This window comes from Ranitomeya imitator, chromosome 4 (assembly GCF_032444005.1).
Source record: "Ranitomeya imitator isolate aRanImi1 chromosome 4, aRanImi1.pri, whole genome shotgun sequence".
In the NCBI taxonomy this organism is placed as follows: domain Eukaryota; kingdom Metazoa; phylum Chordata; class Amphibia; order Anura; family Dendrobatidae; genus Ranitomeya; species Ranitomeya imitator.
The window spans coordinates 653282179-653299261 of record NC_091285.1 but is presented as its reverse complement, the minus strand read 5'-3'; the positions used below and the strand labels follow the sequence as shown (position 1 = coordinate 653299261).

General features: G+C 47.6%; 41 non-coding genes across 41 annotated transcripts; all 41 read left to right on the top strand.

Annotated features, from left to right (window-relative positions):
* The first annotated feature begins 88 nt into the window (after nt 1–88).
* LOC138677852 (U4 spliceosomal RNA) lies at nt 89–229 on the top strand. The gene has a single exon (XR_011321244.1). It is a non-coding gene; the product is annotated as a U4 spliceosomal RNA (small nuclear RNA).
* A 275-nt stretch (nt 230–504) lies between these two features.
* LOC138677851 (U4 spliceosomal RNA) lies at nt 505–645 on the top strand. Its single transcript, XR_011321243.1, has one exon. It is a non-coding gene; the product is annotated as a U4 spliceosomal RNA (small nuclear RNA).
* Nucleotides 646–920: 275 nt separating this feature from the next.
* LOC138677540 (U4 spliceosomal RNA) lies at nt 921–1061 on the top strand. Its single transcript, XR_011320946.1, has one exon. It is a non-coding gene; the product is annotated as a U4 spliceosomal RNA (small nuclear RNA).
* Nucleotides 1062–1336: 275 nt separating this feature from the next.
* Nucleotides 1337–1477, top strand: LOC138677681 (U4 spliceosomal RNA). The gene has a single exon (XR_011321081.1). It is a non-coding gene; the product is annotated as a U4 spliceosomal RNA (small nuclear RNA).
* Nucleotides 1478–1752: 275 nt separating this feature from the next.
* LOC138677850 (U4 spliceosomal RNA) lies at nt 1753–1893 on the top strand. The gene has a single exon (XR_011321242.1). It is a non-coding gene; the product is annotated as a U4 spliceosomal RNA (small nuclear RNA).
* Nucleotides 1894–2168: 275 nt separating this feature from the next.
* LOC138677713 (U4 spliceosomal RNA) lies at nt 2169–2309 on the top strand. Its single transcript, XR_011321111.1, has one exon. It is a non-coding gene; the product is annotated as a U4 spliceosomal RNA (small nuclear RNA).
* A 275-nt stretch (nt 2310–2584) lies between these two features.
* On the top strand, nt 2585–2725 carry LOC138677849 (U4 spliceosomal RNA). The gene has a single exon (XR_011321241.1). It is a non-coding gene; the product is annotated as a U4 spliceosomal RNA (small nuclear RNA).
* Nucleotides 2726–3000: 275 nt separating this feature from the next.
* LOC138678220 (U4 spliceosomal RNA) lies at nt 3001–3141 on the top strand. Its single transcript, XR_011321591.1, has one exon. It is a non-coding gene; the product is annotated as a U4 spliceosomal RNA (small nuclear RNA).
* Nucleotides 3142–3416: 275 nt separating this feature from the next.
* Nucleotides 3417–3557, top strand: LOC138677848 (U4 spliceosomal RNA). The gene has a single exon (XR_011321240.1). It is a non-coding gene; the product is annotated as a U4 spliceosomal RNA (small nuclear RNA).
* Nucleotides 3558–3831: 274 nt separating this feature from the next.
* Nucleotides 3832–3972, top strand: LOC138677698 (U4 spliceosomal RNA). Its single transcript, XR_011321097.1, has one exon. It is a non-coding gene; the product is annotated as a U4 spliceosomal RNA (small nuclear RNA).
* Nucleotides 3973–4247: 275 nt separating this feature from the next.
* Nucleotides 4248–4388, top strand: LOC138677738 (U4 spliceosomal RNA). The gene has a single exon (XR_011321132.1). It is a non-coding gene; the product is annotated as a U4 spliceosomal RNA (small nuclear RNA).
* A 275-nt stretch (nt 4389–4663) lies between these two features.
* LOC138677528 (U4 spliceosomal RNA) lies at nt 4664–4804 on the top strand. Its single transcript, XR_011320935.1, has one exon. It is a non-coding gene; the product is annotated as a U4 spliceosomal RNA (small nuclear RNA).
* A 275-nt stretch (nt 4805–5079) lies between these two features.
* Nucleotides 5080–5220, top strand: LOC138677560 (U4 spliceosomal RNA). The gene has a single exon (XR_011320966.1). It is a non-coding gene; the product is annotated as a U4 spliceosomal RNA (small nuclear RNA).
* A 275-nt stretch (nt 5221–5495) lies between these two features.
* LOC138677503 (U4 spliceosomal RNA) lies at nt 5496–5636 on the top strand. The gene has a single exon (XR_011320910.1). It is a non-coding gene; the product is annotated as a U4 spliceosomal RNA (small nuclear RNA).
* Nucleotides 5637–5911: 275 nt separating this feature from the next.
* Nucleotides 5912–6052, top strand: LOC138677625 (U4 spliceosomal RNA). The gene has a single exon (XR_011321029.1). It is a non-coding gene; the product is annotated as a U4 spliceosomal RNA (small nuclear RNA).
* A 275-nt stretch (nt 6053–6327) lies between these two features.
* On the top strand, nt 6328–6468 carry LOC138677726 (U4 spliceosomal RNA). Its single transcript, XR_011321122.1, has one exon. It is a non-coding gene; the product is annotated as a U4 spliceosomal RNA (small nuclear RNA).
* Nucleotides 6469–6743: 275 nt separating this feature from the next.
* LOC138677580 (U4 spliceosomal RNA) lies at nt 6744–6882 on the top strand. Its single transcript, XR_011320986.1, has one exon. It is a non-coding gene; the product is annotated as a U4 spliceosomal RNA (small nuclear RNA).
* A 277-nt stretch (nt 6883–7159) lies between these two features.
* LOC138677715 (U4 spliceosomal RNA) lies at nt 7160–7300 on the top strand. Its single transcript, XR_011321113.1, has one exon. It is a non-coding gene; the product is annotated as a U4 spliceosomal RNA (small nuclear RNA).
* Nucleotides 7301–7575: 275 nt separating this feature from the next.
* Nucleotides 7576–7716, top strand: LOC138677704 (U4 spliceosomal RNA). Its single transcript, XR_011321102.1, has one exon. It is a non-coding gene; the product is annotated as a U4 spliceosomal RNA (small nuclear RNA).
* A 276-nt stretch (nt 7717–7992) lies between these two features.
* LOC138677544 (U4 spliceosomal RNA) lies at nt 7993–8133 on the top strand. The gene has a single exon (XR_011320950.1). It is a non-coding gene; the product is annotated as a U4 spliceosomal RNA (small nuclear RNA).
* A 275-nt stretch (nt 8134–8408) lies between these two features.
* Nucleotides 8409–8549, top strand: LOC138677847 (U4 spliceosomal RNA). The gene has a single exon (XR_011321239.1). It is a non-coding gene; the product is annotated as a U4 spliceosomal RNA (small nuclear RNA).
* Nucleotides 8550–8824: 275 nt separating this feature from the next.
* Nucleotides 8825–8965, top strand: LOC138677846 (U4 spliceosomal RNA). The gene has a single exon (XR_011321238.1). It is a non-coding gene; the product is annotated as a U4 spliceosomal RNA (small nuclear RNA).
* Nucleotides 8966–9240: 275 nt separating this feature from the next.
* LOC138677845 (U4 spliceosomal RNA) lies at nt 9241–9381 on the top strand. The gene has a single exon (XR_011321237.1). It is a non-coding gene; the product is annotated as a U4 spliceosomal RNA (small nuclear RNA).
* Nucleotides 9382–9656: 275 nt separating this feature from the next.
* LOC138677844 (U4 spliceosomal RNA) lies at nt 9657–9797 on the top strand. The gene has a single exon (XR_011321236.1). It is a non-coding gene; the product is annotated as a U4 spliceosomal RNA (small nuclear RNA).
* Nucleotides 9798–10072: 275 nt separating this feature from the next.
* Nucleotides 10073–10213, top strand: LOC138678219 (U4 spliceosomal RNA). Its single transcript, XR_011321590.1, has one exon. It is a non-coding gene; the product is annotated as a U4 spliceosomal RNA (small nuclear RNA).
* A 275-nt stretch (nt 10214–10488) lies between these two features.
* Nucleotides 10489–10629, top strand: LOC138677842 (U4 spliceosomal RNA). Its single transcript, XR_011321235.1, has one exon. It is a non-coding gene; the product is annotated as a U4 spliceosomal RNA (small nuclear RNA).
* Nucleotides 10630–10903: 274 nt separating this feature from the next.
* On the top strand, nt 10904–11044 carry LOC138677697 (U4 spliceosomal RNA). The gene has a single exon (XR_011321096.1). It is a non-coding gene; the product is annotated as a U4 spliceosomal RNA (small nuclear RNA).
* Nucleotides 11045–11319: 275 nt separating this feature from the next.
* On the top strand, nt 11320–11460 carry LOC138677692 (U4 spliceosomal RNA). The gene has a single exon (XR_011321091.1). It is a non-coding gene; the product is annotated as a U4 spliceosomal RNA (small nuclear RNA).
* A 275-nt stretch (nt 11461–11735) lies between these two features.
* Nucleotides 11736–11876, top strand: LOC138677527 (U4 spliceosomal RNA). Its single transcript, XR_011320934.1, has one exon. It is a non-coding gene; the product is annotated as a U4 spliceosomal RNA (small nuclear RNA).
* Nucleotides 11877–12151: 275 nt separating this feature from the next.
* LOC138677559 (U4 spliceosomal RNA) lies at nt 12152–12292 on the top strand. The gene has a single exon (XR_011320965.1). It is a non-coding gene; the product is annotated as a U4 spliceosomal RNA (small nuclear RNA).
* A 275-nt stretch (nt 12293–12567) lies between these two features.
* LOC138678218 (U4 spliceosomal RNA) lies at nt 12568–12708 on the top strand. Its single transcript, XR_011321589.1, has one exon. It is a non-coding gene; the product is annotated as a U4 spliceosomal RNA (small nuclear RNA).
* A 275-nt stretch (nt 12709–12983) lies between these two features.
* On the top strand, nt 12984–13124 carry LOC138677841 (U4 spliceosomal RNA). Its single transcript, XR_011321234.1, has one exon. It is a non-coding gene; the product is annotated as a U4 spliceosomal RNA (small nuclear RNA).
* Nucleotides 13125–13399: 275 nt separating this feature from the next.
* On the top strand, nt 13400–13540 carry LOC138677840 (U4 spliceosomal RNA). The gene has a single exon (XR_011321233.1). It is a non-coding gene; the product is annotated as a U4 spliceosomal RNA (small nuclear RNA).
* Nucleotides 13541–13815: 275 nt separating this feature from the next.
* LOC138677502 (U4 spliceosomal RNA) lies at nt 13816–13956 on the top strand. The gene has a single exon (XR_011320909.1). It is a non-coding gene; the product is annotated as a U4 spliceosomal RNA (small nuclear RNA).
* A 275-nt stretch (nt 13957–14231) lies between these two features.
* LOC138677839 (U4 spliceosomal RNA) lies at nt 14232–14372 on the top strand. Its single transcript, XR_011321232.1, has one exon. It is a non-coding gene; the product is annotated as a U4 spliceosomal RNA (small nuclear RNA).
* A 275-nt stretch (nt 14373–14647) lies between these two features.
* Nucleotides 14648–14788, top strand: LOC138677838 (U4 spliceosomal RNA). The gene has a single exon (XR_011321231.1). It is a non-coding gene; the product is annotated as a U4 spliceosomal RNA (small nuclear RNA).
* A 275-nt stretch (nt 14789–15063) lies between these two features.
* Nucleotides 15064–15204, top strand: LOC138677699 (U4 spliceosomal RNA). The gene has a single exon (XR_011321098.1). It is a non-coding gene; the product is annotated as a U4 spliceosomal RNA (small nuclear RNA).
* Nucleotides 15205–15479: 275 nt separating this feature from the next.
* On the top strand, nt 15480–15620 carry LOC138677837 (U4 spliceosomal RNA). The gene has a single exon (XR_011321230.1). It is a non-coding gene; the product is annotated as a U4 spliceosomal RNA (small nuclear RNA).
* A 275-nt stretch (nt 15621–15895) lies between these two features.
* LOC138677836 (U4 spliceosomal RNA) lies at nt 15896–16036 on the top strand. Its single transcript, XR_011321229.1, has one exon. It is a non-coding gene; the product is annotated as a U4 spliceosomal RNA (small nuclear RNA).
* Nucleotides 16037–16308: 272 nt separating this feature from the next.
* On the top strand, nt 16309–16449 carry LOC138677647 (U4 spliceosomal RNA). The gene has a single exon (XR_011321050.1). It is a non-coding gene; the product is annotated as a U4 spliceosomal RNA (small nuclear RNA).
* A 275-nt stretch (nt 16450–16724) lies between these two features.
* LOC138677835 (U4 spliceosomal RNA) lies at nt 16725–16865 on the top strand. Its single transcript, XR_011321228.1, has one exon. It is a non-coding gene; the product is annotated as a U4 spliceosomal RNA (small nuclear RNA).
* The last annotated feature ends 218 nt before the right edge of the window (nt 16866–17083 follow it).

The window sequence follows — 17083 nt, the reverse complement described above, 5'->3', positions numbered from 1 at the left end:
CGGGAGGGCCAGTGGTCAAATGGATCTCACCATAACTTAAATGAGCTCTTCCTTGGAAGCGGGAATTCCTAGTCGCCCAACTTCCTCCAACTTTGCGCAGTGGCAATATCGTAGCCCATGAGGTATAACCGAGGCGTGATTATTGCTAATTGAAAACTTTTCCCAATACCCCGCCATGATGACTTGAAATATAGTCAGCATTGGCAATTTTTGTTGGTCTCTCAGGAGACTTCATCCATGGTATGCAAATGACAGAGTCTTAGCTCCTCCCAGTGTGGAGGAGAATCCTTGCTTCCCACAGCAACGTGTTGATGGTTTATGCCTGGAGCAGAAGGAGAAAGTGAGCTGGTCTGGCTGTAATGGGCAAAAATGATGTCTTCCCTGAGCCCTTAGACTGTCGACACCTTGAAGCAGTGCGGGAGGGCCAGTGGTCAAATGGATCTCACCATAACTTAAATGAGCTCTTCCTTGGAAGCGGGAATTCCTAGTCGCCCAACTCCCTCCAACTTTGCGCAGTGGCAATATCGTAGCCCATGAGGTATAACCGAGGCGTGATTATTGCTAATTGAAAACTTTTCCCAATACCCCGCCATGATGACTTGAAATATAGTCAGCATTGGCAATTTTTGTTGGTCTCTCAGGAGACTTCATCCATGGTATGCAAATGACAGAGTCTTAGCTCCTCCCAGTGTGGAGGAGAATCCTTGCTTCCCACAGCAACGTATTGATGGTTTATGCCTGGAGCAGAAGGAGAAAGTGAGCTGGTCTGGCTGTAATGGGCAAAAATGATGTCTTCCCTGAGCCCTTAGACTGTCGACACCTTGAAGCAGTGCGGGAGGGCCAGTGGTCAAATGGATCTCACCATAACTTAAATGAGCTCTTCCTTGGAAGCGGGAATTCCTAGTCGCCCAACTTCCTCCAACTTTGCGCAGTGGCAATATCGTAGCCCATGAGGTATAACCGAGGCGTGATTATTGCTAATTGAAAACTTTTCCCAATACCCCGCCATGATGACTTGAAATATAGTCAGCATTGGCAATTCTTGTTGGTCTCTCAGGAGACTTCATCCATGGTATGCAAATGACAGAGTCTTAGCTCCTCTCAGTGTGGAGGAGAATCCTTGCTTCCCACAGCAACGTATTGATGGTTTATGCCTGGAGCAGAAGGAGAAAGTGAGCTGGTCTGGCTGTAATGGGCAAAAATGATGTCTTCCCTGAGCCCTTAGACTGTCGACACCTTGAAGCGGTGCGGGAGGGCCAGTGGTCAAATGGATCTCACCATAACTTAAATGAGCTCTTCCTTGGAATCGGGAATTCCTAGTCGCCCAACTTCCTCCAACTTTGCGCAGTGGCAATATCGTAGCCCATGAGGTATAAACGAGGCGTGATTATTGCTAATTGAAAACTTTTCCCAATACCCCGCCATGATGACTTGAAATATAGTCAGCATTGGCAATTTTTGTTGGTCTCTCAGGAGACTTCATCCATGGTATGCAAATGACAGAGTCTTAGCTCCTCCCAGTGTGGAGGAGAATCCTTGCTTCCCACAGCAACGTATTGATGGTTTATGCCTGGAGCAGAAGGAGAAAGTGAACTGGTCTGGCTGTAATGGGCAAAAATGATGTCTTCCCTGAGCCCTTAGACTGTCGACACCTTGAAGCAGTGCGGGAGGGCCAGTGGTCAAATGGATCTCACCATAACTTAAATGAGCTCTTCCTTGGAAGCGGGAATTCCTAGTCGCCCAACTTCCTCCAACTTTGCGCAGTGGCAATATCGTAGCCCATGAGGTATAACCGAGGCGTGATTATTGCTAATTGAAAACTTTTCCCAATACCCCGCCATGATGACTTGAAATATAGTCAGCATTGGCAATTTTTGTTGGTCTCTCAGGAGACTTCATCCATGGTATGCAAATGACAGAGTCTTAGCTCCTCCCAGTGTGGAGGAGAATCCTTGCTTCCCACAGCAACGTATTGATGGTTTATGCCTGGAGCAGAAGGAGAAAGTGAGCTGGTCTGGCTGTAATGGGCAAAAATGATGTCTTCCCTGAGCCCTTAGACTGTCGACACCTTGAAGCAGTGCGGGAGGGCCAGTGGTCAAATGGATCTCACCATAACTTAAATGAGCTCTTCCTTGGAAGCGGGAATTCCTAGTCGCCCAACTTCCTCCAACTTTGCGCAGTGGCAATATCGTAGCCCATGAGGTATAAACGAGGCGTGATTATTGCTAATTGAAAACTTTTCCCAATACCCCACCATGATGACTTGAAATATAGTCAGCATTGGCAATTTTTGTTGGTCTCTCAGGAGACTTCATCCATGGTATGCAAATGACAGAGTCTTAGCTCCTCCCAGTGTGGAGGAGAATCCTTGCTTCCCACAGCAACGTATTGATGGTTTATGCCTGGAGCAGAAGGAGAAAGTGAACTGGTCTGGCTGTAATGGGCAAAAATGATGTCTTCCCTGAGCCCTTAGACTGTCGACACCTTGAAGCAGTGCGGGAGGGCCAGTGGTCAAATGGATCTCACCATAACTTAAATGAGCTCTTCCTTGGAAGCGGGAATTCCTAGTCGCCCAACTTCCTCCAACTTTGCGCAGTGGCAATATCGTAGCCCATGAGGTATAACCGAGGCGTGATTATTGCTAATTGAAAACTTTTCCCAATACCCCGCCATGATGACTTGAAATATAGTCAGCATTGGCAATTTTTGTTGGTCTCTCAGGAGACTTCATCCATGGTATGCAAATGACAGAGTCTTAGCTCCTCCCAGTGTGGAGGAGAATCCTTGCTTCCCACAGCAACGTATTGATGGTTTATGCCTGGAGCAGAAGGAGAAAGTGAGCTGGTCTGACTCTAATGGGCAAAAATGATGTCTTCCCTGAGCCCTTAGACTGTCGACACCTTGAAGCAGTGCGGGAGGGCCAGTGGTCAAATGGATCTCACCATAACTTAAATGAGCTCTTCCTTGGAAGCGGGAATTCCTAGTTGCCCAACTTCCTCCAACTTTGCGCAGTGGCAATATCGTAGCCCATGAGGTATAACCGAGGCGTGATTATTGCTAATTGAAAACTTTTCCCAATACCCCGCCATGATGACTTGAAATTTAGTCAGCGTTGGCAATTTTTGTTGGTCTCTCAGGAGACTTCATCCATGGTATGCAAATGACAGAGTCTTAGCTCCTCCCAGTGTGGAGGAGAATCCTTGCTTCCCACAGCAACGTATTGATGGTTTATGCCTGGAGCAGAAGGAGAAAGTGAGCTGGTCTGGCTGTAATGGGCAAAAATGATGTCTTCCCTGAGCCCTTAGACTGTCGACACCTTGAAGCAGTGCGGGAGGGCCAGTGGTCAAATGGATCTCACCATAACTTAAATGAACTCTTCCTTGGAAGCGGGAATTCCTAGTCGCCCAACTTCCTCCAACTTTGCGCAGTGGCAATATCGTAGCCCATGAGGTATAACCGAGGCGTGATTATTGCTAATTGAAAACTTTTCCCAATACCCCGCCATGATGACTTGAAATATAGTCAGCATTGGCAATTTTTGTTGGTCTCTCAGGAGACTTCATCCATGGTATGCAAATGCAGAGTCTTATCTCCTCCCAGTGTGGAGGAGAATCTTTGCTTCCCACAGCAACGTATTGATGGTTTATGCCTGGAGCAGAAGGAGAAAGTGAGCTGGTCTGGCTGTAATGGGCAAAAATGATGTCTTCCCTGAGCCCTTAGACTGTCGACACCTTGAAGCAGTGCGGGAGGGCCAGTGGTCAAATGGATCTCACCATAACTTAAATGAGCTCTTCCTTGGAAGCGGGAATTCCTAGTCGCCCAACTTCCTCCAACTTTGCGCAGTGGCAATATCGTAGCCCATGAGGTATAACCGAGGCGTGATTATTGCTAATTGAAAACTTTTCCCAATACCCCTCCATGATGACTTGAAATATAGTCAGCATTGGCAATTTTTCTTGGTCTCTCAGGAGACTTCATCCATGGTATGCAAATGACAGAGTCTTAGCTCCTCCCAGTGTGGAGGAGAATCCTTGCTTCCCACAGCAACGTGTTGATGGTTTATGCCTGGAGCAGAAGGAGAAAGTGAGCTGGTCTGGCTGTAATGGGCAAAAATGATGTCTTCCCTGAGCCCTTAGACTGTCGACACCTTGAAGCAGTGCGGGAGGGCCAGTGGTCAAATGGATCTCACCATAACTTAAATGAGCTCTTCCTTGGAAGCGGGAATTCCTAGTCGCCCAACTTCCTCCAACTTTGCGCAGTGGCAATATCGTAGCCCATGAGGTATAACCGAGGCGTGATTATTGCTAATTGAAAACTTTTCCCAATACCCCGCCATGATGACTTGAAATATAGTCAGCATTGGCAATTTTTGTCGGTCTCTCAGGAGACTTCATCCATGGTATGCAAATGACAGAGTCTTAGCTTCTCCCAGTGTGGAGGAGAATCCTTGCTTCCCACAGCAACGTATTGATGGTTTATGTCTGGAGCAGAAGGAGAAAGTGAGCTGGTCTGGCTGTAATGGGCAAAAATGATGTCTTCCCTGAGCCCTTAGACTGTCGACACCTTGAAGCAGAGCGGGAGGGCCAGTGGGCAAATGGATCTCACCATAACTTAAATGAGCTCTTCCTTGGAAGCGGGAATTCCTAGTCGCCCAACTTCCTCCAACTTTGCGCAGTGGCAATATCGTAGCCCATGAGGTATAACCGAGGCGTGATTATTGCTAATTGAAAACTTTTCCCAATACCCCGCCATGATGACTTGAAATATAGTCAGCATTGGCAATTTTTATTGGTCTCTCAGGAGACTTCGTCCATGGTATGCAAATGACAGAGTCTTAGCTCCTCCCAGTGTGGAGGAGAATCCTTGCTTTCCACAGCAACGTATTGATGGTTTATGCCTGGAGCAGAAGGAGAAAGTGAGCTGGTCTGGCTGTAATGGGCCAAAATGATGTCTTCCCTGAGCCCTTAGACTGTCGACACCTTGAAGCAGTGCGGGAGGGCCAGTGGTCAAATGGATCTCACCATAACTTAAATGAGCTCTTCCTTGGAAGCGGGAATTCCTAGTCGCCCAACTTCCTCCAACTTTGCGCAGTGGCAATATCGTAGCCCATGAGGTATAACCGAGGCGTGATTATTGCTAATTGAAAACGTTTCCCAATACCCCGCCATGATGACTTGAAATATAGTCAGCATTGGCAATTTTTGTTGGTCTCTCAGGAGACTTCATCCATGGTATGCAAATGACAGAGTCTTAGCTCCTCCCAGTGTGGAGGAGAATCCTTGCTTCCCACAGCAACGTATTGATGGTTTATGCCTGGAGCAGAAGGAGAAAGTGAGCTGGTCTGGCTGTAATGGGCAAAAATGATGTCTTCCCTGAGCCCTTAGACTGTCGACACCTTGAAGCAGTGCGGGAGGGCCAGTGGTCAAATGGATCTCACCATAACTTAAATGAGCTCTTCCTTGGAAGCGGGAATTCCTAGTCGCCCAACTTCCTCCAACTTTGCGCAGTGGCAATATCGTAGTCCATGAGGTATAACCGAGGCGTGATTATTGCTAATTGAAAACTTTTCCCAATACCCCGCCATGATGACTTGAAATATAGTCAGCATTGGCAATTTTTGTTGGTCTCTCAGGAGACTTCATTCGTGGTATGCAAATGACAGAGTCTTAGCTCCTCCCAGTGTGGAGGAGAATCCTTGCTTCCCACAGCAACGTATTGATGGTTTATGCCTGGAGCAGAAGGAGAAAGTGAGCTGGTCTGGCTGTAATGGGCAAAAATGATGTCTTCCCTGAGCCCTTAGACTGTCGACACCTTGAAGCAGTGCGGGAGGGCCAGTGGTCAAATGGATCTCACCATAACTTAAATGAGCTCTTCCTTGGAAGCGGGAATTCCTAGTCGCCCAACTTCCTCCAACTTTGCGCAGTGGCAATATCGTAGCCCATGAGGTATAACTGAGGCATGATTATTGCTAATTGAAAACTTTTCCCAATACCCCGCCAAGATGACTTGAAATATAGTCAGCATTGGCAATTTTTGTTGGTCTCTCAGGAGACTTCATCCATGGTATGCAAATGACAGAGTCTTAGCTCCTCCCAGTGTGGAGGAGAATCCTTGCTTTCCACAGCATCGTATTGATGGTTTATGCCTGGAGCAGAAGGAGAAAGTGAGCTGGTCTGGCTGTAATGGGCAAAAATGATGTCTTCCCTGAGCCCTTAGACTGTCGACACCTTGAAGCAGTGCGGGAGGGCCAGTGGTCAAATGGATCTCACCATAACTTAAATGAGCTCTTCCTTGGAAGCGGGAATTCCTAGTCGCCCAACTTCCTCCAACTTTGCGCAGTGGCAATATCGTAGCCCATGAGGTATAACCGAGGCGTGATTATTGCTAATTGAAAACTTTTCCCAATACCCCGCCATGATGACTTGAAATATAGTCAGCATTGGCAATTTTTGTCGGTCTCTCAGGAGACTTCATCCATGGTATGCAAATGACAGAGTCTTAGCTCCTCCCAGTGTGGAGGAGAATCCTTGCTTCCCACAGCAACGTATTGATGGTTTATGCCTGGAGCAGAAGGAGAAAGTGAGCTGGTCTGGCTGTAATGGGCAAAAATGATGTCTTCCCTGAGCCCTTAGACTGTCGACACCTTGAAGCAGTGCGGGAGGGCCAGTGGTCAAATGGATCTCACCATAACTTAAATGAGCTCTTCCTTGGAAGCGGGAATTCCTAGTCGCCCAACTTCCTCCAACTTTGCGCAGTGGCAATATCGTAGCCCATGAGGTATAACCGAGGCGTGATTATTGCTAATTGAAAACTTTTCCCAATACCCCGCCATGATGACTTGAAATATAGTCAGCATTGGCAATTTTTGTCGGTCATTTATGAGACTTCATCCATGGTATGCAAATGACAGAGTCTTAGCTCCTCCCAGTGTGGAGGAGAATCCTTGCTTCCCACAGCAACGTATTGATGGTTTATACTTGGAGCAGAAGGAGAAAGTGAGCTGGTCTGGCTGTAATGGGCAAAAATGATGTCTTCCCTGAGCCCTTAGACTGTCGACACCTTGAAGCAGTGCGGGAGGGCCAGTGGTCAAATGGATCTCACCATAACTTAAATGAGCTCTTCCTTGGAAGCGGGAATTCCTAGTCGCCCAACTTCCTCCAACTTTGCGCAGTGGCAATATCGTAGCCCATGAGGTATAACCGAGGCGTGATTATTGCTAATTGAAAACTTTTCCCAATACCCCGCCATGATGACTTGAAATATAGTCAGCATTGGCAATTTTTGTCGGTCTCTCAGGAGACTTCATCCATGGTATGCAAATGACAGAGTCTTAGCTCCTCCCAGTGTGGAGGAGAATCCTTGCTTCCCACAGCAACGTATTGATGGTTTATGCCTGGAGCAGAAGGAGAAAGTGAGCTGGTCTGGCTGTAATGGGCAAAAATGATGTCTTCCCTGAGCCCTTAGACTGTCGACACCTTGAAGCAGTGCGGGAGGGCCAGTGGTCAAATGGATCTCACCATAACTTAAATGAGCTCTTCCTTGGAAGCGGGAATTCCTAGTCGCCCGACTTCCTCCAACTTTGCGCAGTGGCAATATCGTAGCCCATGAGGTATAACCGAGGCGTGATTATTGCTAATTGAAAACTTTTCCCAATACCCCGCCATGATGACTTGAAATATAGTCAGCATTGGCAATTTTTGTCGGTCTCTCAGGAGACTTCATCCATGGTATGCAAATTACAGAGTCTTAGCTCCTCCCAGTGTGGAGGAGAATCCTTGCTTCCCACAGCAACGTATTGATGGTTTATGCCTGGAGCAGAAGGAGAAAATGAGCTGGTCTGGCTATAATGGGCAAAAATGATGTCTTCCCTGAGCCCTTAGACTGTCGAAAACCTTGAAGCAGTGCGGGAGGGCCAGTGGTCAAATGGATCTCACCATAACTTAAATGAGCTCTTCCTTGGAAGCGGGAATTCCTAGTCGCCCAACTTCCTCCAACTTTGCGCAGTGGCAATATCGTAGCCCATGAGGTATAACCGAGGCGTGATTATTGCTAATTGAAAACTTTTCCCAATACCCCGCCATGATGACTTGAAGTATAGTCAGCATTGGCAATTTTTGTTGGTTTCTCAGGAGACTTCATCCGTGGTATGCAAATGACAGAGTCTTAGCTCCTCCCAGTGTGGAGGAGAATCCTTGCTTCCCGCAGCAACGTATTGATGGTTTATGCCTGGAGCAGAAGGAGAAAGTGAGCTGGTCTGGCTGTAATGGGCAAAAATGATCTCTTCCCTGAGCCCTTAGACTGTCGACACCTTGAAGCAGTGCGGGAGGGCCAGTGGTCAAATGGATCTCACCATAACTTAAATGAGCTCTTCCTTGGAAGCGGGAATTCCTAGTCGCCCAACTTCCTCCAACTTTGCGCAGTGGCAATATCGTAGCCCATGAGGTATAACCGAGGCGTGATTATTGCTAATTGAAAACTTTTCCCAATACCCCGCCATGATGACTTGAAATATAGTCAGCATTGGCAATTTTTGTTGGTCTCTCAGGAGACTTCATCCATGGTATGCAAATGCCAGAGTCTTAGCTCCTCCCAGTGTGGAGGAGAATCCTTGCTTCCCACAGCAACGTATTGATGGTTTATGCCTGGAGCAGAAGGAGAAAGTGAGCTGGTCTGGCTGTAATGGGCAAAAATGATGTCTTCCCTGAGCCCTTAGACTGTCGACACCTTGAAGCAGTGCGGGAGGGCCAGTGGTCAAATGGATCTCACCATAACTTAAATGAGCTCTTCCTTGGAAGCGGGAATTCCTAGTCGCCCAACTTCCTCCAACTTTGCGCAGTGGCAATATCGTAGCCCATGAGGTATAACCGAGGCGTGATTATTGCTAATTGAAAACTTTTCCCAATACCCCGCCATGATGACTTGAAATATAGTCAGCATTGGCAATTTTTGTTGGTCTCTCAGGAGACTTCATCCATGGTATGCAAATGACAGAGTCTTAGCTCCTCCCAGTGTGGAGGAGAATCCTTGCTTCCCACAGCAACGTGTTGATGGTTTATGCCTGGAGCAGAAGGAGAAAGTGAGCTGGTCTGGCTGTAATGGGCAAAAATGATGTCTTCCCTGAGCCCTTAGACTGTCGACACCTTGAAGCAGTGCGGGAGGGCCAGTGGTCAAATGGATCTCACCATAACTTAAATGAGCTCTTCCTTGGAAGCGGGAATTCCTAGTCGCCCAACTCCCTCCAACTTTGCGCAGTGGCAATATCGTAGCCCATGAGGTATAACCGAGGCGTGATTATTGCTAATTGAAAACTTTTCCCAATACCCCGCCATGATGACTTGAAATATAGTCAGCATTGGCAATTTTTGTTGGTCTCTCAGGAGACTTCATCCATGGTATGCAAATGACAGAGTCTTAGCTCCTCCCAGTGTGGAGGAGAATCCTTGCTTCCCACAGCAACGTATTGATGGTTTATGCCTGGAGCAGAAGGAGAAAGTGAGCTGGTCTGGCTGTAATGGGCAAAAATGATGTCTTCCCTGAGCCCTTAGACTGTCGACACCTTGAAGCAGTGCGGGAGGGCCAGTGGTCAAATGGATCTCACCATAACTTAAATGAGCTCTTCCTTGGAAGCGGGAATTCCTAGTCGCCCAACTTCCTCCAACTTTGCGCAGTGGCAATATCGTAGCCCATGAGGTATAACCGAGGCGTGATTATTGCTAATTGAAAACTTTTCCCAATACCCCGCCATGATGACTTGAAATATAGTCAGCATTGGCAATTTTTGTTGGTCTCTCAGGAGACTTCATCCATGGTATGCAAATGACAGAGTCTTAGCTCCTCCCAGTGTGGAGGAGAATCCTTGCTTCCCACAGCAACGTATTGATGGTTTATGCCTGGAGCAGAAGGAGAAAGTGAGCTGGTCTGACTCTAATGGGCAAAAATGATGTCTTCCCTGAGCCCTTAGACTGTCGACACCTTGAAGCAGTGCGGGAGGGCCAGTGGTCAAATGGATCTCACCATAACTTAAATGAGCTCTTCCTTGGAAGCGGGAATTCCTAGTCGCCCAACTTCCTCCAACTTTGCGCAGTGGCAATATCGTAGCCCATGAGGTATAACCGAGGCGTGATTATTGCTAATTGAAAACTTTTCCCAATACCCCGCCATGATGACTTGAAATTTAGTCAGCGTTGGCAATTTTTGTTGGTCTCTCAGGAGACTTCATCCATGGTATGCAAATGACAGAGTCTTAGCTCCTCCCAGTGTGGAGGAGAATCCTTGCTTCCCACAGCAACGTATTGATGGTTTATGCCTGGAGCAGAAGGAGAAAGTGAGCTGGTCTGGCTGTAATGGGCAAAAATGATGTCTTCCCTGAGCCCTTAGACTGTCGACACCTTGAAGCAGTGCGGGAGGGCCAGTGGTCAAATGGATCTCACCATAACTTAAATGAACTCTTCCTTGGAAGCGGGAATTCCTAGTCGCCCAACTTCCTCCAACTTTGCGCAGTGGCAATATCGTAGCCCATGAGGTATAACCGAGGCGTGATTATTGCTAATTGAAAACTTTTCCCAATACCCCGCCATGATGACTTGAAATATAGTCAGCATTGGCAATTTTTGTTGGTCTCTCAGGAGACTTCATCCATGGTATGCAAATGCAGAGTCTTATCTCCTCCCAGTGTGGAGGAGAATCTTTGCTTCCCACAGCAACGTATTGATGGTTTATGCCTGGAGCAGAAGGAGAAAGTGAGCTGGTCTGGCTGTAATGGGCAAAAATGATGTCTTCCCTGAGCCCTTAGACTGTCGACACCTTGAAGCAGTGCGGGAGGGCCAGTGGTCAAATGGATCTCACCATAACTTAAATGAGCTCTTCCTTGGAAGCGGGAATTCCTAGTCGCCCAACTTCCTCCAACTTTGCGCAGTGGCAATATCGTAGCCCATGAGGTATAACCGAGGCGTGATTATTGCTAATTGAAAACTTTTCCCAATACCCCTCCATGATGACTTGAAATATAGTCAGCATTGGCAATTTTTCTTGGTCTCTCAGGAGACTTCATCCATGGTATGCAAATGACAGAGTCTTAGCTCCTCCCAGTGTGGAGGAGAATCCTTGCTTCCCACAGCAACGTGTTGATGGTTTATGCCTGGAGCAGAAGGAGAAAGTGAGCTGGTCTGGCTGTAATGGGCAAAAATGATGTCTTCCCTGAGCCCTTAGACTGTCGACACCTTGAAGCAGTGCGGGAGGGCCAGTGGTCAAATGGATCTCACCATAACTTAAATGAGCTCTTCCTTGGAAGCGGGAATTCCTAGTCGCCCAACTTCCTCCAACTTTGCGCAGTGGCAATATCGTAGCCCATGAGGTATAACCGAGGCGTGATTATTGCTAATTGAAAACTTTTCCCAATACCCCGCCATGATGACTTGAAATATAGTCAGCATTGGCAATTTTTGTCGGTCTCTCAGGAGACTTCATCCATGGTATGCAAATGACAGAGTCTTAGCTTCTCCCAGTGTGGAGGAGAATCCTTGCTTCCCACAGCAACGTATTGATGGTTTATGTCTGGAGCAGAAGGAGAAAGTGAGCTGGTCTGGCTGTAATGGGCAAAAATGATGTCTTCCCTGAGCCCTTAGACTGTCGACACCTTGAAGCAGAGCGGGAGGGCCAGTGGGCAAATGGATCTCACCATAACTTAAATGAGCTCTTCCTTGGAAGCGGGAATTCCTAGTCGCCCAACTTCCTCCAACTTTGCGCAGTGGCAATATCGTAGCCCATGAGGTATAACCGAGGCGTGATTATTGCTAATTGAAAACTTTTCCCAATACCCCGCCATGATGACTTGAAATATAGTCAGCATTGGCAATTTTTATTGGTCTCTCAGGAGACTTCGTCCATGGTATGCAAATGACAGAGTCTTAGCTCCTCCCAGTGTGGAGGAGAATCCTTGCTTCCCACAGCAACGTATTGATGGTTTATGCCTGGAGCAGAAGGAGAAAGTGAGCTGGTCTGGCTGTAATGGGCCAAAATGATGTCTTCCCTGAGCCCTTAGACTGTCGACACCTTGAAGCAGTGCGGGAGGGCCAGTGGTCAAATGGATCTCACCATAACTTAAATGAGCTCTTCCTTGGAAGCGGGAATTCCTAGTCGCCCAACTTCCTCCAACTTTGCGCAGTGGCAATATCGTAGCCCATGAGGTATAACCGAGGCGTGATTATTGCTAATTGAAAACGTTTCCCAATACCCCGCCATGATGACTTGAAATATAGTCAGCATTGGCAATTTTTGTTGGTCTCTCAGGAGACTTCATCCATGGTATGCAAATGACAGAGTCTTAGCTCCTCCCAGTGTGGAGGAGAATCCTTGCTTCCCACAGCAACGTATTGATGGTTTATGCCTGGAGCAGAAGGAGAAAGTGAGCTGGTCTGGCTGTAATGGGCAAAAATGATGTCTTCCCTGAGCCCTTAGACTGTCGACACCTTGAAGCAGTGCGGGAGGGCCAGTGGTCAAATGGATCTCACCATAACTTAAATGAGCTCTTCCTTGGAAGCGGGAATTCCTAGTCGCCCAACTTCCTCCAGTTTTGCGCAGTGGCAATATCGTAGCCCATGAGGTATAACCGAGGCGTGATTATTGCTAATTGAAAACTTTTCCCAATACCCCGCCATGATGACTTGAAATATAGTCAGCATTGGCAATTTTTGTTGGTCTCTCAGGAGACTTCATCCATGGTATGCAAATGACAGAGTCTTAGCTCCGCCCAGTGTGGAGGAGAATCCTTGCTTCCCACAGCAACGTATTGATGGTTTATGCCTGGAGCAGAAGGAGAAAGTGAGCTGGTCTGGCTGTAATGGGCAAAAATGATGTCTTCCCTGAGCCCTTAGACTGTCGACACCTTGAAGCAGTGCGGGAGGGCCAGTGGTCAAATGGATCTCACCATAACTTAAATGAGCTCTTCCTTGGAAGCGGGAATTCCTAGTCGCCCAACTTCCTCCAACTTTGCGCAGTGGCAATATCGTAGCCCATGAGGTATAACCGAGGCGTGATTATTGCTAATTGAAAACTTTTCCCAATACCCCGCCATGATGACTTGAAATATAGTCAGCATTGGCAATTTTTGTTGGTCTCTCAGGAGACTTCATCCATGGTATGCAAATGACAGAGTCTTAGCTCCTCCCAGTGTGGAGGAGAATCCTTGCTTCCCACAGCAACGTATTGATGGTTTATGCCTGGAGCAGAAGGAGAAAGTGAGCTGGTCTGGCTGTAATGGGCAAAAATGATGTCTTCCCTGAGCCCTTAGACTGTCGACACCTTGAAGCAGTGCGGGAGGGCCAGTGGTCAAATGGATCTCACCATAACTTAAATGAGCTCTTCCTTGGAAGCGGGAATTCCTAGTCGCCCAACTTCCTCCAACTTTGCGCAGTGGCAATATCGTAGCCCATGAGGTATAACCGAGGCGTGATTATTGCTAATTGAAAACTTTTCCCAATACCCCGCCATGATGACTTGAAATATAGTCAGCATTGGCAATTTTTGTTGGTCTCTCAGGAGACTTCATCCATGGTATGCAAATGACAGAGTCTTAGCTCCTCCCAGTGTGGAGGAGAATCCTTGCTTCCCACAGCAACGTATTGATGGTTTATGCCTGGAGCAGAAGGAGAAAGTGAGCTGGTCTGGCTGTAATGGGCAAAAATGATGTCTTCCCTGAGCCCTTAGACTGTCGACACCTTGAAGCAGTGCGGGAGGGCCAGTGGTCAAATGGATCTCACCATAACTTAAATGAGCTCTTCCTTGGAAGCGGGAATTCCTAGTCGCCCAACTTCCTCCAACTTTGCGCAGTGGCAATATCGTAGTCCATGAGGTATAACCGAGGCGTGATTATTGCTAATTGAAAACTTTTCCCAATACCCCGCCATGATGACTTGAAATATAGTCAGCATTGGCAATTTTTGTTGGTCTCTCAGGAGACTTCATTCGTGGTATGCAAATGACAGAGTCTTAGCTCCTCCCAGTGTGGAGGAGAATCCTTGCTTCCCACAGCAACGTATTGATGGTTTATGCCTGGAGCAGAAGGAGAAAGTGAGCTGGTCTGGCTGTAATGGGCAAAAATGATGTCTTCCCTGAGCCCTTAGACTGTCGACACCTTGAAGCAGTGCGGGAGGGCCAGTGGTCAAATGGATCTCACCATAACTTAAATGAGCTCTTCCTTGGAAGCGGGAATTCCTAGTCGCCCAACTTCCTCCAACTTTGCGCAGTGGCAATATCGTAGCCCATGAGGTATAACCGAGGCGTGATTATTGCTAATTGAAAACTTTTCCCAATACCCCGCCATGATGACTTGAAATATAGTCAGCATTGGCAATTTTTGTTGGTCTCTCAGGAGACTTCATCCATGGTATGCAAATGACAGAGTCTTAGCTCCTCCCAGTGTGGAGGAGAATCCTTGCTTCCCACAGCAACGTATTGATGGTTTATGCCTGGAGCAGAAGGAGAAAGTGAGCTGGTCTGGCTGTAATGGGCAAAAATGATGTCTTCCCTGAGCCCTTAGACTGTCGACACCTTGAAGCAGTGCGGGAGGGCCAGTGGTCAAATGGATCTCACCATAACTTAAATGAGCTCTTCCTTGGAAGCGGGAATTCCTAGTCGCCCAACTTCCTCCAACTTTGCGCAGTGGCAATATCGTAGCCCATGAGGTATAACCGAGGCGTGATTATTGCTAATTGAAAACTTTTCCCAATACCCCGCCATGATGACTTGAAATATAGTCAGCATTGGCAATTTTTGTTGGTCTCTCAGGAGACTTCATCCATGGTATGCAAATGACAGAGTCTTAGCTCCTCCCAGTGTGGAGGAGAATCCTTGCTTCCCACAGCAACGTATTGATGGTTTATGCCTGGAGCAGAAGGAGAAAGTGAGCTGGTCTGGCTGTAATGGGCAAAAATGATGTCTTCCCTGAGCCCTTAGACTGTCGACACCTTGAAGCAGTGGGGGAGGGCCAGTGGTCAAATGGATCTCACCATAACTTAAATGAGCTCTTCCTTGGAAGCGGGAATTCCTAGTCGCCCAACTTCCTCCAACTTTGCGCAGTGGCAATATCGTAGTCCATGAGGTATAACCGAGGCGTGATTATTGCTAATTGAAAACTTTTCCCAATACCCCGCCATGATGACTTGAAATATAGTCAGCATTGGCAATTTTTGTTGGTGTCTCAGGAGACTTCATTCGTGGTATGCAAATGACAGAGTCTTAGCTCCTCCCAGTGTGGAGGAGAATCCTTGCTTCCCACAGCAACGTATTGATGGTTTATGCCTGGAGCAGAAGGAGAAAGTGAGCTGGTCTGGCTGTAATGGGCAAAAATGATGTCTTCCCTGAGCCCTTAGACTGTCGACACCTTGAAGCAGTGCGGGAGGGCCAGTGGTCAAATGGATCTCACCATAACTTAAATGAGCTCTTCCTTGGAAGCGGGAATTCCTAGTCGCCCAACTTCCTCCAACTTTGCGCAGTGGCAATATCGTAGCCCATGAGGTATAACCGAGGCGTGATTATTGCTAATTGAAAACTTTTCCCAATACCCCGCCATGATGACTTGAAATATAGTCAGCATTGGCAATTTTTGTTGGTCTCTCAGGAGACTTCATCCATGGTATGCAAATGACAGAGTCTTAGCTCCTCCCAGTGTGGAGGAGAATCCTTGCTTCCCACAGCAACGTATTGATGGTTTATGCCTGGAGCAGAAGGAGAAAGTGAGCTGGTCTGGCTGTAATGGGCAAAAATGATGTCTTCCCTGAGCCCTTAGACTGTCGACACCTTGAAGCAGTGCGGGAGGGCCAGTGGTCAAATGGATCTCACCATAACTTAAATGAGCTCTTCCTTGGAAGCGGGAATTCCTAGTCGCCCAACTTCCTCCAACTTTGCGCAGTGGCAATATCGTAGCCCATGAGGTATAACCGAGGCGTGATTATTGCTAATTGAAAACTTTTCCCAATACCCCGCCATGATGACTTGAAATATAGTCAGCATTGGCAATTTTTGTTGGTCTCTCAGGAGACTTCATCCGTGGTATGCAAATGACAGAGTCTTAGCTCCTCCCAGTGTGGAGAAGAATCCTTGCTTCCCACAACGTATTGATGGTTTATGCCTGGAGCAGAAGGAGAAAGTGAGCTGGTCTGGCTGTAATGGGCAAAAATGATGTCTTCCCTGAGCCCTTAGACTGTCGACACCTTGAGGCAGTGCGGGAGGGCCAGTGGTCAAATGGATCTCACCATAACTTAAATGAGCTCTTCCTTGGAAGCGGGAATTCCTAGTCGCCCAACTTCCTCCAACTTTGCGCAGTGGCAATATCGTAGCCCATGAGGTATAACCGAGGCGTGATTATTGCTAATTGAAAACTTTTCCCAATACCCCGCCATGATATCTTGAAATATAGTCAGCATTGGCAATTTTTGTTGGTCTCTCAGGAGACTTCATCCATGGTATGCAAATGACAGAGTCTTAGCTCCTCCCAGTGTGGAGGAGAATCCGTGCTTCCCACAGCAACGTATTGATGGTTTATGCCTGGAGCAGAAGGAGAAAGTGAGCTGGTCTGGCAGTAATGGGCAAAAATGATGTCTTCCCTGAGCCCTTAGACTGTCGACACCTTGAAGCAGTGCAGGAGGGCCAGTGGTCAAATGGATCTCACCATAACTTAAATGAGCTCTTCCTTGGAAGCGGGAATTCCTAGTCGCCCAACTTCCTCCAACTTTGCGCAGTGGCAATATCGTAGCCCATGAGGTATAACCGAGGCGTGATTATTGCTAATTGAAAACTTTTCCCAATACCCCGCCATGATGACTTGAAATATAGTCAGCATTGGCAATTTTTGTTGGTCTCTCAGGAGACTTCATCCATGGTATGCAAATGACAGAGTCTTAGCTCCTCCCAGTGTGGAGGAGAATCCTTGCTTCCCACAGCAACGTATTGATGGTTTATGCCTGGAGCAGAAGGAGAAAGTGAGCTGGTCTGGCTGTAATGGGCAAAAATGATGTCTTCCCTGAGCCCTTAGACTGTCGACACCTTGAAGCAGTGGGGGAGGGCCAGTGGTCAAATGGATCTCACC